At 41.7% G+C, this 16,970-nt stretch overlaps 1 pseudogene; it reads right to left on the reverse strand.

The window, feature by feature from the left end:
• Positions 1-336: 336 nt before the first annotated feature.
• Positions 337-15,517, reverse strand: LOC113099628 (protein MMS22-like; annotated as a pseudogene).
• Between the last annotated feature and the right edge of the window lie 1,453 nt (positions 15,518-16,970).

A 16,970-nucleotide genomic window follows, 5' to 3' on the forward strand; every position in this document is an offset into this window, starting at 1 on the left:
AATCATCTTTGTTTGGGCTTCCCAGGGATGCTGTACTTGGAGATTAATGGTTACAATTTATGTTTAACTCGGTTCCCGAAAATTATAATCCACATGTAAAACTATGTGCAGCATTTTTTTGCGGAGGACAGCTTGCTGAGGACAAATTCCTCAATCTCAATCAGTTTAATGCCGGATTCGCAAAAAGATTATTCTTGAAAGATGGAGCTAAGATAGATATAAGAGCTGGAGATAATTTGCTCAACCAATTTGTTCATGAATTAAATACCCTACCACTAGTTTGTCCGAAGACACCTTAACAGACAATGTGTTTAAAATGTAAGTTAAGTCATTTATTGTAACTTGTTTAACATAACATAACTGTTTTATAGTATCAATATCACATTTACCACAGTGCCGAAATTCGGGATTCTTGTTCGTCTGATATTGCTTAACTTTGTGTGTCCTTGTCTACCTTGTGGTTCGTTGACCAGCATCAGACAGCGCAGCAACAAAGGAAGAGGAATCGTGTGTAAGGCAGGATCTCGATCACAGTTCACAGGAGAGAACAGCAGTGAGTCGAGGGGGAGGAGCGAGACCTTTAAACTGGAGGAAGTTGTCTCTGCGGAAACATTATTATTCCTGAAATGTTGGTCATTTCCTTCTACACATGACTATGTAAGAATCTACACTCACCTAAAGGATTATTAGGAACACCTGTTCAATTTCTCATTAATGCAATTATCTAATCAACCGATCACATGACAGTTGCTTCAATGCATTTAGGGCTGTGGTCCTGGTCAAGACAATCTCCTGAACTCCAAACTGAATGTCAGAATGGGAAAGAAAGGTGATTTAAGTAATTCTGAGTGTGGCATGGTTGTTAGTGCCAGACGGGCTGGTCTCAGTATTTCACAATCTGATCAGTTACTGGGATTTTCACGCACAACCATTTCTAGGGTTTACAAAGAATGGTGTGAAAAGGGAAAACATCCAGAATGCGGCAGTCCTGGGTTGAAAATGCCTTGTTGATGCTAGAGGTCAGAGGAGAATGGGCTGACTGATTCAAGCTGATAGAAGAACAACATTGACTGAAATAATCACTCGTTACAACTGAGGTATGCAGCAAAGCATTTGTGAAGCCACAACACGCACAAGGCGGATGGGCTACAACAGCAGAAGACCCCACCGAAAATTGCATGAGCTCACCAAAATTGGACAGTTGAAGACCGGAAAAATGTTGCCTGGTCTGATGAGTCTCGATTTCTGTTGAGACATTCTGATGGTAGAGTCAGAATTTGGCGTAAACAGAATGAGAACATGGATCCATCATGCCTTGTTGCCACTGTGCAGGCTGGTGGTAGTGGTGCAATGGTGGGGGATGTATTGTTGGCACACTTTAGGCCCCTTAGTGCCAATTGGGCATCGTTTAAATGCCAGGGCCTACCTGAGCATTGTTTGACTCTGACCATGTCCATCCCTTTATGACCACCATGTACCCATCCTCTGATGACTACTTCCAGCCGGATAATGCACCATGTCACAAAGCTCGAATCATTTCAAATCGGTTTCTTGAACATGACAATGAGTTCACTGTACTAAAACGGCCCACAGTCACCAGATTTCAACCCAATAGAGCATCTTTGGGATGTGGTGGAACGGGAGCTTCGTGCCCTGGATGTGCATCCCACAAAAAATTTCCTTCAACTGCAAGATGCTATCCTATCAATATGGGCCAACATTTCTAAAGAATGCTTTCAGCACCTTGTTGAATCAATGCCACATAGAATTAAGGCAGTTCTGAAGGTGAAACACAGCATTAGTATGGTGTTCCTAATAATCCTTTAGGTGAATATATATATGTAACTAGTACCTCAGCACATGTAGAATGCTCCTCCTGAGTTTCTCCCCTTGTGGGGTGGGTGTTGATTCACAGGCTGCCAGCAGGACAGGATGATTGACCACTACTCCAGTAGAGGGTGTGGCTGGGAGAAATCGGCTCAGGTACTGGGAAATGACACTGTGCAGCTGCTGCTTCAGGTATGCCCCCTGAGATTGGGACACACTCACTGCCACTGACAAACCCTGATGACACCAAGACAATCTTAGTTATGACAAAAACGGGGAACAAAATCAACAGTGATCTCAGGATATAGGGAAAGATGTTCCCAATAGTCTGAATATAGTGTGTGTATTGGATTTGGAGGCATGTTAACCTGCAGAAATAATGGCAGGCTTTATTTGAGGGCTGAGAGCATTTGAGTGTGCGTGCTACTGTCCAGCTGGAGGAGAGCGTGGGGCAATAAGAGCACATCTACAATGCGGAAGAGCAGTTGCTGCGCTTTGGTGGTGGCCAACAGGTAGCTCCAGTGCTTGACCAAACAGCCTAAAAAATATATATATACAAAACATCCATATGTATATAGTCACATGAAGACCTGGTCGCAACCCATTTTACTTTTGTATTTAGATGAATTTTCAAGTGAAATATTACTCCGTACTCTGTCAAAAAGCGCTGACCTACAGTCCAGTATACTAGCTGTAGACCCTCCCGGCTCTTGTTTAGCAGGTAAGGCTTGATGTATTTGAGGATGTCTCCTACATACTCTAGTGCTCGGGCACCACTGAAGAACGCTCCGAGAAGAGCTTGAGCTCACAGTATGAACGACCCACAGCCTAGTAATCCACAAACACACAGTGTTGGAAATACATTACTGTTAGAGTACTATGTTTCCCTTATACATCAGAGCTTCTGGTTTGTGTGTGTGTACCCTGATGAACACAGCCATTGCAGGTTTGGGCTCTTTGGCAGCAACAGGATGTAGTCCTGCTCTCTGCAGCACAGACTCCACTTTTGGAAGTCGGAGGACCTGCCTGGTTAACTCGGCCAACTGTTCATCCAGATTTCTGCCTGTACACATGATACCACACCTGCTTGCTCTGACACACCATAAATAATTTTAATAATACCCAAACCATTTTAATAACACCAATTCACCATCACTTGAACAAACTGGGGTTGAAGGAATAATTCATACAAAAAAAAATTCATAATTTAGTCATAACTCACTTACGCACATGTCATTCCAAACCTGTATGGCTTTCTTTTTTCTGTAAATAGTGATAATTGAAACTTAACTGAATATCACGTTTGGTGAATTTGATCGCAATACATTGTGTGGGTAGTTGTGGCCTTTTGGTTAAAGAGTCATACTTGTAACCCAAAGGTCGCAGTTTTGAATCTCAGGTCTGGCAGGGATTGTAGGTGGGGGTAATGAATGACCAGTGCCCTCTTCCCCCCTTAAAGGTCCCGTTTTACGCGCTTTTTTGTAGCTTTGATTGTGTTTACAATGTGCAATATAACATGTGTTCATGTTTCGCGTGTAAAAAAACACAGTATTTTTCACACAATTCACCTATCTGTATACCACTGTTTTCACTGTCATAAAAAGGGGCTGATGACTTCCTTGTTCTATGAAGCCTCTCCTTCAGAAATACGTAACGAGACCTGATTGGGCCAGTGGTACCTGTGCTGTGATTCGACAGCAGCTGAGAGCAGGCTGCCCTCCTGGTAACGTGATTGGGCTAGAACGCACATGCTGGAGATGTATTTATAGTCACAGGAGCATTTTTACTGACGAGATGCGCATGAAAACCGCATTTGTTTTTTTTGCACAGCCCTAACATCTAGTTAACAAAGCTAAACAGCGTTGCCCTTTGTGTAATAAGTTACAGAAACTGTTAAACGCACCAACTTAAATAATAAAATACACTTACCAGTTGTGGTCCATAAACAACGCCTTCTCCAGACAAAGAGGGAACTGCTCCATCTTTCAAGAATAATCTTTGTGCGAATCCGGCAATAAACTGATCGAGATTGAGAAAGTTGTCCTCAGCAAGCTGTCCTCAGCAAAATATGCTGCACATAGTTTTACATGTGCATTATAATGTTCGGGAACCGAGTTAAACATAAATTGTAACCATTAATCTCAAAGTACAGCGTTCCTGGGAAGCCCAAACAAAGGTGATTGGACTCAGAGATGAAAATAACAGCTTTTCAACGACATGACGACAAAAACAAACGGCTCTTCCTTCTTCTCCGTTGGAGCGCAACAAGGCCACGCCCCCCTGTTTGTGAATTCATGTGGGTGGAGGTTAGTCAAAAAAACTGTTTTAGTGACGTCATTCCTGCAGGAACTAGAGGGCTGTTGTCCAAACGGGTCGTTTTTTGTAGGCAAATTCTGTTAAATCAAATATCTCGCTTGGCATTGAACTTTGAGCTTTAGCATTTTACAGATATTATTTATATTCTAACAACATTACACACTAACTAAAGTTTAAAACATGGAATCACGAAGAAGGGGACCTTTAATATTTAGCTAATTCCACAACTAAGGTGAGACCTTTGAGCAAGGCAATGAACCCCCAACTGCTCCCCGGGTGTGTGTTCACAGAGTGTGTGTGTGTGTGTGTTTGTTCATTTCTCGCTGCTGTTTGTGCACTTAGATGGGTGAAATGCAGAGCATAAATTATGGGTTAAGTATGGGTGACCATACTTGGCCACACATCATGTCCTTTCCTTTCCTCATATATAGCCCTTAATAAAGTGCCTTAAAATAGTAGTTAAAGAAATAAAGCAGTTTTAACAGTAAAATAGTGCATCACAGAGCACTTTCCAATAGGTGGGAGAAATGCACCCTTTTACACTGGTTTGCCAAAAGTCATAAAATGCAGTATGGTTAAATAAGTCGCGCCTTCTGGATAAAAGGCAATCGACAATTAGTAAAATCATTGCATCACTGTAGCTGCAGTTAGATGCTCTAGTTCTCATTGAAATAGTTGCGCTTGGGACTGCAATAGTCCTGCATGCCCAAAATAGCTGCCTGTAAGAACCACAAATATGGCCGAATAGTGAACTGAATTTCCTTGAAAGGGACTGAAGTGTAAAGTCCAGGATAGTGACAATATTCCTGTTAAATTCTTAATACATTAGGTTGTCTTTACAAAAACCATAACCATCCATTCAGTTTTAGAACTACATGAGGTTAAGTGAACGATGAAATAATTTTCATTTTTAGGTGAATTTATACATTTAACCACTTGTCATACCATGCCGTTATGGCTTGATGAGATCTTTGTACCTGCTCTTGAATCTGGAGTATCTTGGCTTTTATGGAGTTACTGTTGTAGAACACATCAGATCCAGGCACGTACACACAAAGCCTGGGCCAAACCTGAGCCTGGCCCAGAGCTGACCCAACTGACCAGCTCTCTATGAGAGACAAGAATTATTGAGCTCACAGTCCAGCTATGCACCAGAAGAAAGTGTAAATGGAGAAAAAACACTCACCCATTTTGTAGCAGGTGATTTAGATAGTGGGTTACCAGCAGGGGGTGGAGCATCTTGTCCCAGCCGACGCTCTGCATAATGGACTGGATGGGGTGGGCCTGTAATCCTAATGGCATAAAATACTATTAGATGTTACACATTCATTCCCACATTTCTACCCTTAAAAAGAGCTACACTTAGTGAGTGAGACCGGGTCATAATATTTCTCAAAATCAATCAAAACCCCCTCCCCGAAACACACCGAGTTGTCCTGGATGTGAGCATCAGAATGAATGCACATTCATACAGTTCCTTTCATTTCAGCTCTTTTAGAGCAGAGCCCACAGAGAAAAGGAAGCTATGCAAAGAGAGCCCCTGAGAGAACAAGAGTTCATTTTCTCAGTTTCCCTGACCTGCTGTGGCGTCCGCGAGCTGTGGCGGGGGGGTCTGGGAAAGCCTCATGCTGCACAGGAAGGGGAAGAAGTGGGACCAGAGTGCTGCTGCCACCGCTTGGTGGCGCTCTTTAGCCACGCTGTGGAGAGGAACCCGACTGGTAGAGTCTATAAAGTGAGACGGCTGGCCACAGCGCTGGTGAACTCTCCTAAAGAGAGAAACAGAATAATACCAAGCACATGACTTTTGTTTTTTTTTCTTTCAGACTACAAGTGTGAAAATCTTCAAAATAATTGTCTCTAGGGCTGCACAATAAATTGCATGTGATATTTAATGCACATCTTCTCAGTGAAGCGGGTCCTGTCCTGGATTTGAAAATGGTGAAAACTCAACTGCTTAACTCTAGGGGAGTTAGAAAATGAGACTATTAAAAAAAAAAAGTGGAGTGTTCCTTTAAATATGACTGCTGACTTTCTCATTGTCTGTATTATCTCCAGCCCCCTCTACCCATTTTTTTGCTTTGAATTCTCCACATCTCTCTGGACAGAGGGATTAGACGGAGTGTGCTGGTGTGGGGCAAGTGGTTCCTCCGTGGCCTGGCGGTAGCTGTGAGGCTAGGTCTGAATGGGAGGCTGAGAGCACGAGTCTGGCTCTGCAGTGGTTGGCATAAGCTCAGATAAGCAGCTGAAGGGGCTGTAATCTCATTTAGACTGGAGATGATCCTCCTGTCCTGTCATTCTCAGCGATGAAAGTGAGAGCGCCGGGGCAAGCGTCACGTGTGCAGGCACATACACACCTTCGCGCCTTCCAGCAAGGTTGCATCTAATCCACGAAGAGCTGAGACAATCGATTAGAAAGTGAATTCATTAGCTTCGTTACCATGGCAGAATGGGCCTTTCACACCCATCAACCCTCATTGTACAAGACATCGTCAGAGACCCCACTTAATCCCCTCACTGCAGCGTTTTACACGCACACACCCCGATTAATCTCTCCCCGGACTGCAGCACAGATTTCGAACACACACCTCTGGAACATACAAGATCACGCCAGGCACCCTTGTGTAAACTGACACACAGAATCACACACTCAGATAAGCACCATGAGCATGCCATCTGACATCTCAGTATCGCTCAACACACACCCCGTTGATGGAGGAGCACGTCCTTCACTGTGACATTAGGCAATGCTGCTTATTTCTGACCATGCATGTGTTGTGGTATCAGCTAATATGCCTTTCAAAATAGTTAGTAGGCATACTGGAGTGGGGAGAGACTCAATGAAAACCAAATCAAAGTTTTGTGGCTTTAAGTCTGTGTTCATAAGCTCTGAGGCTAATCTATATGCTAGTGTGCTCATAAAAAAAGAAGAAAACAATTTGCTTTCCATTTCAATAGTAAATGTCAACACAAGGTTTTTCAAACCATTTCACGGAGTCTGGAAGGTTTTAGGCTATCAACATCAACGTTTGAAGGGTAAACGGAATAGTGAAGAGTTATTGAATGAAATTCCCATAGTAAGGCTGTAGGCTCTGTTTGCTCTAGGGAACATTTCTGGACAATTAATGTAATGCAAGCATGATAAATATTAATTAATAGCAAAATGAATCCTAGCTTAGTTTCCAACTCAGCAGTCAAAGACCTCTTGAAATCAAAATTCAACTTGTATATTAGCTATATGCTAATTCAGGAGTTTTCCAACTTTTTTATGTGGAATATTATAATTTAAAATATTAAAATTGTCAAATTATTTAATTATATTTTAAAATGCAATTTACAAAGCTGAATTTTCAGCAGCCATTGCTCCAGTCTTTATTGGCATGAGATCCTTCAGAAATTATAAATGTCTTTACGCTTACTTTTTAATAATTTAATGCACAATTGCTGAATAAAATTAATTTCTTGCTTTTGAATGGCGTGTGTAAATGAATGTGTGTAAATAGGTGTTGGTTGTGTTAATGTATGTATATTAAAACATTTAATTTTTGTGGAAAAATAATAAATGCATATTAAAAAGAACATACCGTTTAAAAACTAGGTAATTGTCTTTTAGGTTATCTTTGTACAAAAACAGAAGAAATTATTTAAATATGAAATGGAAAATATGGACCCACTTTATATTAAGTGGCCTTAACTACTATGTACTTACATTTTAATTAATAATTTAGTACAATGTACTTATTGTGTACATACATGTTTTTACATTGTACTATTTTAAAAAACTGACATGTAATTACATCTGTATTTAATTTCTGTAATTACATTTATAATTACACTGTTGACCCATACTTTACACCTTAACCCACCCTTAAACTTACCCATACCTCCAACCCTCTCCCTAACCTTACCCCTATCCCACCTCAATAGCAGCAAAAGTGTTTTACAATACAATATGAACACAATAAGTACATTGTACTTATTTTTTTATGTAAGTACATAGTAGTTAAGGCCACCTTATATAAAGTGGGACCGAAAATATTAATAATTTACAATGATAATTAACAATTCAAATGTATTTGTACAGCACTTTTCCCAATAAATTTAGGTCCAAAGCAATATATTTAAAAAGGTTTTCCTCTAAAATATTTACTCTTAAATATTGATAAAAAGTTTTTTTAAATGTCATTCTCTTTATAGAAAACAGATCAAAAACACTGATTACTCCTGTTGCACCACACAGATTTTTATCCAAAGAAAAGCTCACAAGAATTGACCACCTACAACCTGCAACTCACTAACAACAGAAAATCATAGCTCATAGTGGTGAGGTAATGTAACCGTTAGTTCTTTAAATAGTCTAGAGTTGAATCACTGAATGTGTTTAGCTCATTAATAAACCTTAGATTAAATTCACAACGATTCTTGCATTCTTTCAAAGCATTTTTTTCCTAACACTTTAAGTGAGTAATAAAGTTTTTGTACTTAAAGGAGTTTGACAAATAGCCCTGCTGTGTTGAACAGAAACATAGAAACAGAGATAATGCTCGCCACCTCCCTTCTTATCCTCGGAGTCACCATGCTCTCCATTCTCCCGAGGGGAGATGATGTGCATGGCGAAAGCACAGCGGGAAGGAACCAGATTAATCGATTGGCGAGAACTCGATAATTCACTTGGCAAAGACGCCACAGTGCTGCATGGGTCAACATTGTGATCTCACTGCCCACACACACACAGAGGATCGTGGCAGAGAATGCAATGAGGAGAATTAGAGCGTGACTAGAGCCTGGCCTGTGCTATCTGCGTGAATCATCCGTCAGTTACAGTCTGCCTTACGTCGCCCCGTAGCCGCATGCTGGCTAATTCACATAAGCCTTGCACATACAGTCTCCAACCTATCAGCCATAATGAAGCCAGAGTTCAATTTACTGGACCACATAATAACGCATTAATTGTGTCAGTGAAAACGCATTAATTCAAGCAGTACAACAGAACCACGATGAAATTAAGAGTAATTTGTAAGGACACGTCGAAGAACCCCCCCGTCTCTTTAAACTGGGTCAGGGAGGTCAGGGGGATCTTGGTGCCAACATGAGCCTGTTCAGAAAAAAACTTGCTCGCCTAACTTTTATCACCCATTAATGTGCAAATGAGTGCCCCCCCACCCACAGATCCTGCTTGGGCATTGTGAGAATTAGTAGTGTTAAAGTGATTCAGAGTTATATGGGAAAAATGAGAGGAGTGGACACTTTAAGCAGTGAATTCTTTACCTTGGAGGTCTGTGTGTGTGTGTGTGTGTGTGTGCTTTCAAACTCGGACACCTTACTCGATCGCACCCTAGCCACCTCTGACTATGTTAGCCGTGTAAGGCACACCGATGTCCCTGCCATGAACTCGTCCCTCCCTTCAGCTCAGTCCACACTCTCCAGCCAGGACCAGACCCATGGGCCGAAACTCAACACAGCTCTCTTCCAGCACCTGTACGGGCTGATCCGGGTGCTGCGGGCCCCTGGAGATGCACAGGGAACCTTACAGGGGCTCTGTGCACAATGGATAAGCTTATCTTCCCACTATGTTATAACTACTGCACAATAAAGCCATTGTCAACATACAAGGGATGCAGGGGAGAGATTTGAACTGCGCAGGGGCCAGGGTGCCATATATACGCTTCTGGGATCACTGGGGGGGGGGGGGGGGTGGATGCCCTGTGCGCATAAGGAACCAACACATCTTAACGTCTAAAAGTAAAGCATGTGTGTACTCTCACCGTAATTGGGCCAGCACCGTCTGCATGAAGCCCAAAGCATAGCTGAGCTCGGACTGGCGGCAGGCGGGCAGCAGCGGTCCAAAGCCCTCATTCAGAAGCCTCTCCTCTGACAGCATAAGATTAGGACTAGTCCCAAACACCTCGCTCACTCCCTCCAGGTACGAGCTAAGTGGCGCCCACAGAGCTAGTTTGCGTGAAGGCTCAGTGGTCTTCAGGTAGAACTCGCGGGCTGCTTGGCTGAAGTAGGTGGCCAACTGCTCCGCCAACACGCCTGCATCTAGTACCTTCTCCAAATACAGCAGCACAAGAGCCAGCTGGCCCCTCCACTGCAGCACGAGGAGGGCCAGGGGCGTGGAGTCAGCGGGCAGCACAGTGAGCAAGTCGCATGCTTGGCTTGCCACGTCCTCCAGCTCTGCACACTGCGCCAGGACCAGGAAAAGCAGCAGGAAGTGCAGCAGGCCCGTGTCAGAGAGCTCCGTCATCCTCCTCTGGTAGAACTTTGAGTAGAGTCTGGACATAATGGGGAATAAACAATGTTGATAAGATTTTCTAAACAATCAATCAATATTGTAATCTATCTGATCATGTTCTTATTTCCTACAGTTTAATTAATGAAAAACAGATTATCTAAAGCAGTGTTTCTCAACCGGTGGTATGTGTACCCCTAGTGCTCCATCACGTAATTTCAGGGGGTCCATTGAATCATTACAAAAAATAAATTTTTTGATTATCATAAACTGATGTTATTTTATTATATATTGAGACGAGTAGTTGGCGATACTCAGGCCTAATGTACAATCAACATCTACAATACACAAAATTTTCCTCATTGTCTCAAGACTGATCAATATTTAATTAATTCCGATGATTTCCCACCACAAAAATGCAGCCATACACTAAAAAAAGCCTGTTGGGGTCCATCAGGATTACACATTTCAACCAAAGTACTCAACTCATCGCTAACCTCCTCCAGACGTTCAGTCTTCCTGGAAAGCTATGCCTGTGAGCAGCATGTGCACGTTTGCCTATGTGTGTGTATGTGTATGTGTGTGTGTGTGTGTGTGCGTGTAAGAGAGTGTTGTTTGATCCTCCGGGCACCACGGTGAAATGCCTTTAAAAGACCATGTTAAATGTCAGAAACACTCAGGCACACAGTGGTAGCTGCACTGTCGTGTGCGGCTCAATTTGCTGCAGCACAGAAGGAGAAATCAATATTGACCCCCTCCGCTCCCCCTTCTTTCTACTGTTGACTGTTTGGCCCAAACAGAACCCTGCAGGTTCCATAACAAACACACTGCACTACAAGCAGCCCTTTGAGCATCCGTTTAATGTTTGGACAAAAACACATCACGCAAAGCTGCGGGGAGTCGCGCCACATCGCCGCTACAGATAGAAGCGATGCACAGAAGTGTGGCGCAAGCTTTTAGAGGCTGACCCAAGAACGAGCCAAAGACGAACGGAAGGCTGTCGAGATTTTGTTTGTATTTTTTGCCTGTCTGTGTGGTTTTGTTTGTTTATCATGGACAGCTTTTTTTGCGCCTGCCACGAGCAGATGCTGCTCATTCCCAGAGTATGAGCTTGAATGCACACTCCCTGCCGATCTCATTAATGCACCGTGTGCCGTGCCTCCCACCGAGCGCTCCAAGCCAGAGTGCCATCAGCGAAGCCCAAACCTCCCTGTGTGTGTGCTTTTGGTGTGTAGGGGAGGAGGAGGTGGTCCTGGTGCCGGCCAAGTCACCCCCCGCCACGGCATTGCTGGAAGCCCAAATGCCTGCGTTAAGGTGAATTAACCACTATGCTCGTTAGCTAATTAGCCTTCATGATTGCTGCACGGCTGAGCAAGGTCCAGACAGAAAAATTCATTATCCAGATCCTGTTCGTTTCAGCCTCTCACCGAAGCTCCACCAGGCAAACCGGATTGGTGACAGATCTGAAATCACTAAGTAGGGGTGACTTTGCAAATAAGTGCGAGTTCCAAGACGTATTCTCACCTGCCCTGCCCTCTACATCAAATGTTTTATACATACTCTTCAAGTCTATTATTTTGAAACCCTGCATAAAAATCTGATTCAGCATGGATCTAGTCATTATGAAACTACATCTGGTATTGTAGCGGTCATTTAAACTTTTTCAAATCAAATTACATTAGCACAAGTGTTTGTGTGAATTGAAATGATTAAAATATTATAATATTAATATTAAATTAAAATGCGAGTGTGATCTTGCAGTAATGAGCTGATATTTGGACACCACATTAATATAAACATAAAATGTAGTATAATTAATTTATTAAAATGATCAGATTTACATGGGGGGGGGGGATGTGGACTTCTGGGTTCTGCGGTATGTCATGACTCCAGTTACAGAAAAAATATTTGAATGTTGCAATAATGAGCCGATATGGACACCCCAAGTTAGAATTTATATATTTTATTTTAATTCTTAAAACATTATTGTTTCCAGATTTAAATGGGGGAAAAACTCTGACCAATAGCCATTACATCATGGCTCCAATAACGGACATATTTGCATTAATGACTTACTAAATTTTTGCTGTAATACTCCCAGAGCATTGTGACAGCACTGACATTTGGGCCCCACATCAGGCTCATGCTGAGGCAGCAGTGGACAACCATCCGTATCTGCTCTTCCTGTGCAGCTTTCTGAAAATGAATCATAATAGTATTTACTTTCAGAGTACATAATGTGTACAGTGTAAAATGGTATCTAATGTGCAATATTATTTTAATCACCTTTGGATCACAGCTAGACTTAAGCAGCCCCATAACAAAGCTCCAATTATCCTCAAGTTGTTTCTGAAACAGGAACAAACTTACCAATGTAATATTCATTATTAAAATTAATAACATTTCATCATGTGATGCAAGTGTGTGTTGATCTACCTCCTGTTGAGCAGTGCCGTTCCGGTTGTGCATCCCAATCTGGGCCAGGTGTGTGAGCAGCCACCAGGTGAAGCCTTCAGGGTCTTTACAGTGCATGGGGAGCCCTGGGGTCAGGGTCTCCTGGATGCGTCCCCTTAAGGACAGTCTGCAGCAGGGCATTTAATTAACTCCAAAAAGACCGGATTGAAAGAATCAGAATCCAGAATCATACGAAACAACCATCTATCCAGAATCATACGAAACAACCATCTATGCGGAGACTGTGCATGTGCTAACCTGAGTGTGTATTGTTTTGCTCCTTTGCTCCACTAAATGCATGAGTAGAATCCATAATTCCTTTGTGCAGAGGCAGTGATAGTGATGGCTGTTCAGAGTCTCTGTTGGTCTCACCTAGAGAGAGAGAGAGAGAGAGAGAGAGAGAAAATTAAAGATTGTTCTACCTTCTAACCTTTACACCACAATGTTTGTTAAAAACACACACACCTTATTATATTTGTTCATGGCCAGGCCAATGAGATCACAGAGCAGGTTGTTGACCTGGTCCTCAAACAGACTGATGTTGGTGAGCGTCTCGCCTGTCAAATTCACGAACTAATGCGCGTAAACTACCTGACCTTTCAAAATCACCAGAAACCAACACTCATTAGTATGACAGTGACAGATTTAAGACCACACATGCAACCTAGAGACAGCTATTGGAACTTACCCATCATCCTTTGCTCCAACAGTGCAGGATCTCCAGAATGGACCAGTGGATGTCCAGGTGCAGATGCAATACAGTAATTGGCAAGATGGAGGAAAGAGCTGTAAAGGGGGTGACACGGTACACTGTTTTTTTGTAGTCTTTCTTTCATAACTTGGGTGAGTAATATAATGAAATGTGTAGTTCAACCAAAAATGAAAATTCTGTCTTCGTTTACTCACTGTCAAGCTGTTCCAAACCTGTACAAGTTTCTTGCTTCTGTTTAATGTCAAAGGAAATGTTGAAAAAGGTATAACAAACAGTGGCTAGCCAACAATGACCACTATGGAAGTCAGGGGGGTACCAGAACCTGTTTGGTCACCCACCTTCATCAAAATGTTTTCTATTGTATTCATAAGAAAAAAAACATCATAAAGGTTTGGAACAACTAGAGGATGAGTATATGATGACAGAATTTTAATTTTACATAACTACATATTGAGGAATATCATCAAAAGGCTAAAAGATATAATTTAACTTATGACAATGGCAGACAGGTGTTCTGTGGTACCTTTCCCTGATGTTGAATTGTAAGAGCACTCTGGACATTAGCTGACAGTTTTTTGATTCGTCCAATAAGCAGTGTGATACTGAAGAGCTCCTCCACCAAGACTGATGGCACTTTGAGCCTCTGCGTCTTTAAAGGGGTGAACAGGACCTTCACCTATGGATTGTGTGGGCTCCAAAAATCTGGAGAGCAAAACACAATGTGAAATATATTTCTGATATGACTTTGCTACTTCCTAGCCACTGCAGTATGCACCTGTAAATGAAGACCTTGATATAGCTGAGGAACAGCACACACTGCTGTCTCAGTTCCTCTGCCTCATGATGAAGACTGCTCGCTTGACCTGGAAACTTCAAAATATAGTTTTTCATATTTCCGCTGCAAAAATACTGTCAGACTGCAACAACTCTTCCGAAAATGACTGGCTCCAGATGCTTACCAAAATCACGCGAGCTGGACTGCACCAACGTCTCCAGTTTTAACACCTTTTGTCTGAAAGGAAAGACAGATTGTCAAATTAGCAGACTTCCTGTTTCAGCAGACAACATGGCAATCGTCCAGAGCCAACACACCTGCACTCGTACCTGAACAAGCCAAACAGAAGTTTGGTAGATTCTACCAGCGCTGTTTCTGTCACCCATGGGAAGTCAAAAATATCAACTGTGTCTCCCTCAAAATCTACAGGAGCTGGATCGAGCTTTAACAGCAACCTAAACATAAAGGAAAGAGGACATACGCTTAACACATAGGTTGAGACAGAGTATATCATCATTATAACACCAGGACTTTGTACCTCTTCAGGGCTCCTCTAATGATGTAGCCATTTGATGACAGTCGTCCTGTCTCTTCTCTACCTGGTTCATAAGCACAGGTGAAGCAGGGAGGCTGACTGGGAGCAGATTCACCATAATGATCCAGAGCAGATGGGGATACAGGCACTGTGAGGGACTGCAAGAACTCGCCCTCCATGTCAACAGGACGGTACAGACCACTGGGAAGAGTTTTGAAAGAGAAAATTATTCAACTCTTTTCAACAAATACACCTTTAACCACGAATTAATCGACATTATGTTCTTAAACAATCGTTTAATAAAAAAAAATCGTACACCAGGGAAAAACATTGACTGAAAAAAAAAAAAAAAAAAAAAAAAAACATTAACTGTAAGGAATGTCCAGCAAATATCTTAGACTGGTTTACGTTATTTTCAACAGTTAACTGTTCTCTTCAAGACCTAACGTTACAGCGCTAAATTGTGAGCTATAGACCTGGACATTGTATCAGCAGAAAGAGAAACCTATAATTTATAGTTGTAAATATAATTATACAACTAATTAAGTCATTTAGGAGTTAACAACTTCTATAATATCACTTACTTCAATACTGTAAACAACTGCTGAGTCTATGAACGACCTTCTTCCCGGTGTATCAACGTTCCCGGTGTATTCCCGGTGTATCATCCAAACCTCTCTTTGATTGGCCAGAAGTTATAGGGGGCGTGGTCATGGCCTGTAATAATAATAATAATAATAATAATACCGCATTGCAAACAGTGAATCAAAAAATCGTTACTGTGTTTTTGTCATTTGTTAGTAAAGAAACTTATGTAATTGCGCGTATCATATAAAACGTCAATATATTTACATTACATGCAAGAAAGGTGTTATTGCCTTTTAAATCACAGCTCCAGGCTGGCAGTAAGGAAATAAGAAAATGCGATTTTGAATCATGACGCATTAATAGGCTACGTATTAAGTCCATACACAACATTACTACTGTCTAAATATTAACTAATTTATTAAGTAAAATTTTACCCAGGGTTATCCTGATTTCCATATGCAGATCTATCTCTGCTGCAGCTTTGGCCACCACCATGCATACATTTAAAAGCATCTTTTTCAGTCCCTAAAAAGCAGATATCTTGATTTGATCATCTTTTATTCGACGCTCAGGTCTTATCGGCTAGATTTATATGCGGATGTAACGGCATGTTAAAACATATATCGATTGACTTTCTTTTTTTACCTGTCACATCTACGATGAAAGAGAACTGATGTCGTTTTGTAGCCTCTCGGGTTTGTTGCATCCACATTATGCTTGCGTCTTGCCGTAGGCTACAGCTCAGCGCGTGCACGGACAGAAGGTAAGGAAGACGTCTGTGTCGTCTAACAAGAACAGGGCACTAAAAATGGATGCCACTTGCATAATTTTTATATTTTACTTGCGTGCATGCAGAAGCAATTTTTATTTATTTTTGCAAAATATAAACTGGCTGTGGTCGAATTCCTAGCAAGCACCCTACTAAGACAGCACTGAAAATGCTGTCCAGATTTTCAGACAGTCAAAATGTTCAAGTGAGTCCCCTTATGTAGCCATTTTTATTGATTAGGTTGTCCTAGAGAGGCTGCCATCGTCTGTCTCAATCTGTTAGTTCTGAATAATTTACGTCCTTAATTTGCGAATTAAATAATGTTCCTGTGTAATCAGAGCATAAGGACGTGTCAGGCAATATGCTGATTAGTGTGCATGAACTCACTGCAGTTGTAATGATGAGATGAGCTATTGTCTGTATGTTGCAATATATTTGGAGCATACAGATGAAGCTATAGCCTATTTGACCTTACAGGTAACCACCCTTGTGAAAAAAAGCAATAGTCTAAAAGGGCAAAAACAAAGAAAAAATGCAAATAGTCTTGAAAATCATGCCTGCTTGAATGGCATCCTATGGCTATTTAAAACAATTAATTTATGTTAAACTAGCATTTTTCCCCCTCACAAATTAGACCAATTTACTTGTTTCCCCATGTCTGTGTCCCCCAGGATACAATTGAAAAAACAATAAGGCTTAAGTATAAAATAACTACTCAACAGAATAAATCCCTGACTCAAATAGGTATATAAAAGGCATACTTTA

Source organism: Carassius auratus, unplaced genomic scaffold, assembly GCF_003368295.1.
Source record: "Carassius auratus strain Wakin unplaced genomic scaffold, ASM336829v1 scaf_tig00216984, whole genome shotgun sequence".
NCBI classification, from domain to species: domain Eukaryota; kingdom Metazoa; phylum Chordata; class Actinopteri; order Cypriniformes; family Cyprinidae; genus Carassius; species Carassius auratus.